Here is a 4053-nt window from a genome sequence, read left to right on the forward strand (position 1 = left end):
CGCCGCGTGTCTGTATGTGTCTGTATCTCCCCACGTCTCTCCCATCCTTCCAATCGCGAGTTCCCTTCGAGTTCTCCGCAGGTCTCGATCAGCGCGCTCTCGAGGTTCCTTCGAAATGAACCCGAGTCGAATATTTTGGCCTCGTTCTAGCCTCGTATAATTTTTTAATGGGGAGAAATGAGGTCGGAGAAAATATACATATATTGAATTTTTTTACCTCTGATAGGTTTGAAAAGAGTCGCTATTTCCCTTTCAGCAGCGAAGAGACCAATGCGAGTATAATCAACAGAGGTGCGGTAGATCCTCTTCGGCCTAAGAGGTTTCGAAGAGGGTAAAATATTTTATTACATTCTTAAAAGGTTCAACATTCTTTCTTTATGTATTGGAAAACTGTCCTTGAAAAGGGTTACCTTTAGTAACCGAAACATCTGACGTTAATTAATTTGTCGATATTTAACACTCAAAAAGATAAGTTGGTGTGTTCTTGTTCATTTCCATCTATGTGAAAACACCTTTAAATATCGTATTAAAAATGGTCAAAGGCTCTTATCGCCCTTATCTTAACTCACTATTGTTCTTACACAGAGCCTTCATTAACATAATTATTACATTCTCTTTAAGGGTTAGAATGAGGCTAAACAAGTTTTTTTACTCATCTAGGTCTCGAATTGGAGTTTTAAACCGACTCCGAGGTCCAAATGAAGACAGAATGGAATAATTGAGGCCCATTCCAGGGCCAAATACTCGACTCGGGGATCCAAGTCGAAAAATAGCCACCGACTGTATAACGAATGAGAGTTATCGCGACATTTTTTAGAAAAAGATCCACGATGTCAAGCTGAAAGATTCCGCGTGCGATTTTTTTCGCGCAGAAATGCCACCTAATGTGGTTTTTCTCTCGGACACACGTACAAACTAGCATTGCATATTATTCCGTTCGCACAGTTTCACAGAATCAACTCTCGGCCACAGAATCCGTCATTTTCCACGAAGGAGACGCAATGGAAAGTCGCACGATGGTGCGCAAACGGCGCGATGGTGAACCAGAATTTCACCTAACAAAAAGCGGCGCGCACATTGTCCGTCCTGTCTTACCAGTTGGTCAACTGGCAGACTGGATTCGCTGACCGGCAATAATGGTGGAATATCCCGGCGCGCTCCATTTATACGCGCGCAAAAGAAAAAAACGAATCTCAATAACGCATTTTTAAATCGGCCGCGGGGAATGGACTTGTCGCGGAGCCTGCAACGTCGCGTCTCTCGCGTCTTCCGGTCGTGCAATGTTAATCCATCGCCTCGGAATCTTGCGGGGTATCGAGATATAAATTCAGGCCTATTATCAAGTGTAAAACCGCGAATCGAATCTAAACGGCCTCTTGGGCGCGCGGCTCCCGCTCGTTATTCATATCTCCCGTCTTATTTACGGGCTTTGTCCGGCCGCGTCGGCGACGGGCGCGCGGCATTCGTTGGATTTCTCGCGGACGGCGCGGCGTCGACGACTTAACGGCCCGATTATGCGGAGCTATGAAAACGCGATGCGTCCCGCGGCTATTAAAGCTGAAATTATATCCCGCGCGGCGGACCGAATTACGCAAGGCTGGATACCAACTTCGCGTAAATTACAAGAGCCGAGCGCAGAAGCGGAATTCTGTAAGGCCGCGTTAGTACTTCCCCCTCTCCTTCAAGGCTCGCAACGAGCGTTACGGGACATCATAAACATCCCACTTGCCGGTCTATTATGTCGTTATCGATTTATGTCTCTTTCCCTTTTCCACGGGAAAAAAAGTCGCGCCGCGAGAAACGCGAGTTGACAGATTTTGCGTAAAAAAGGGGCAAGATTATAAATTCGCTTTGGCAACATTCGTAATAATAATATATAAAAATACGATAAATAAGTGTGCGTTTTTTTCAACGAGTTTTTACAGACGAGTGTAAATTTATTAACGGCTAAATTTAACATCGATCACGACATAATGGCCGTAATTTATGATACACGAAACCCGGCGATCGAGAGAGAGAAAACAAGAGGTCTCGATCAGAGGCGTGATTTATTTATTTGCTGAGATTTTACTTGTTCGGGTCGCGATTTCCTGCCTGCGCTCGTCGAGAGCTGTAAAAAAAAGGTCTATATAAATGTTGTTTCACGAACGTCGCCCCGCGTTCCGATTTCCAAGAGAAGTCCGCGTTCGCACGAGATTGCGACGCGAGCGACGGCGGCGAGCGGCTTTCCTTCGGCCATGCAATATGCATCGCGCCGCATTGAGGACGCATAGCGAGCGCGCCGATGCGATTTCAGCGCGCGATTATTCGTTGAATTTCTACGCCGAAAAAGGACGACGGATGAAAGGAGCGGCACTGTATGGCGTCATCCGCATCGACGGAGAGAAAGAGAGACGGACAACCCTCTTCGCTACCAGTCTAGGCCCCGTTACTTTCGACGGATAATACTGCCCACCGATGGTCATCTTTGGACAAACATTCGCGCAAATTTTCCCTCTTTTTGCCGTTGTCCGCTAAGGGAATGCTGGAGTGATTCTGCACCTTTTGCACCTTTTGCTCTTAGAACTGTCACTTCATGGAAACAATCGTGTAATATAGAAATTATGTGGCTTCTGTGTACAGACCGACAGTGTTTCACTATTCAGACTAAATGAAAGAATAGCGTGGTATCGCTATAATTAAGTTTAGAAACCTAATAAAAAATTAGTCATTCTTCAAAAATAAGTTATAGGTTAGATGGCCGATAACATTATAATAGTATTAACTGTACTTTTTAGAAGTTGATTAGTAGATTATTTATAACCGGTTCACGGTTATACAGGGTGTACTAAAACCACCGGATATCCTTTTAATCACAGATTCTTAAGAAAATTTCAAGAGGAAAATTCTAATATAAAAATATCGAGGCTATGATAGTTTTCAAATAATAAGCATGACAGTTCTAAGGTCTGTTCGCGTCGCATGCCCCACTAGATGTAAAAAGTGCGGAAGGTTCCCTTCGCGCATTTTTAATTGCTCTCGCGATTGATCGAAAAAACATTTGCAATTCTGTCGCGGGAAAATTTTACTATCTTTTTGCGCATTCGCGTGCTTTGCCTTATTATCTTTTGGAAATGGACGTTTGTACATCGTCTCCGGCAGTCTCGTCCTGTGAGGAATCTACGACAACGCGATCGGTGCGACGAAGGGCCGCCCGTTCGCATTCGACGGAGTAAATGAGACGTCGATGTTCGACACCGTCGCACTGTCATCGACGATTTTCTGTCCGCGCGGTCCGGCATCGATCATCCGCGTTATCGGTATCTCGATCCTGGAACCGGTCAGAGGACAGAGGACAGTAAACGAGCCACGGCATCGGCCATGGGGATCTAGGAATCCATCGGTCGCCTCCGTCACGCCTCATCGGCTTTCAGAATGAACGATCTTCGAATGTGACTGGAACACGCGCGAGTTTGTTCCACCGTTGATTTCGATAGGAGATCGAAAATAGCTCACGATTCCGGCGCCCTTCTCGATCCCGGGCTCGCGCGCCCGTGAAACTGATAGTCGGATGAATGTCGGACGGTCGTTGAGAGCTTCTCGGAATCGACACGTATCGATAGAGTCCCGTGGGAAGTCTACGAAGGTCGTTCATCAAGATCTGCAGTTTTAATGAATAAATAAAGCAACGTGCATGGCGCATAATAAATAAATATTGACGCAGCTTCAGTCGGACGGTCGTTGAGAGCTTCTCGGAATCAACACGTATATCGGTAGAGTTCTGTGGGAAATCCACAAAGGTCGTTCATCAAGATCTGCAGTTTTAATGAATGGATAAAGCAACGTGCGTGACGCAGAAAAAATAAATATTGACGTAGCTTCAGTCGAACGGTGTCTCGCGTGTAATAATAATTTTTGTTAATTTGAAACCGACTACCGTTCGTTCTCGAAACGCAGTTTTATGCCAAAGTTGGGTTCTGCACTTTAGACTCCAAAGCATTTCGGCATTCAACGTAAAGACCGATCGTACGAATTGATAGAAATACTATTATTAGACATAAGATTTCGCCCGAT

Source organism: Vollenhovia emeryi, unplaced genomic scaffold (assembly GCF_000949405.1).
Source record: "Vollenhovia emeryi isolate VEMERY1.0 unplaced genomic scaffold, V.emery_V1.0 DF939137.1, whole genome shotgun sequence".
Classification (NCBI taxonomy): domain Eukaryota; kingdom Metazoa; phylum Arthropoda; class Insecta; order Hymenoptera; family Formicidae; genus Vollenhovia; species Vollenhovia emeryi.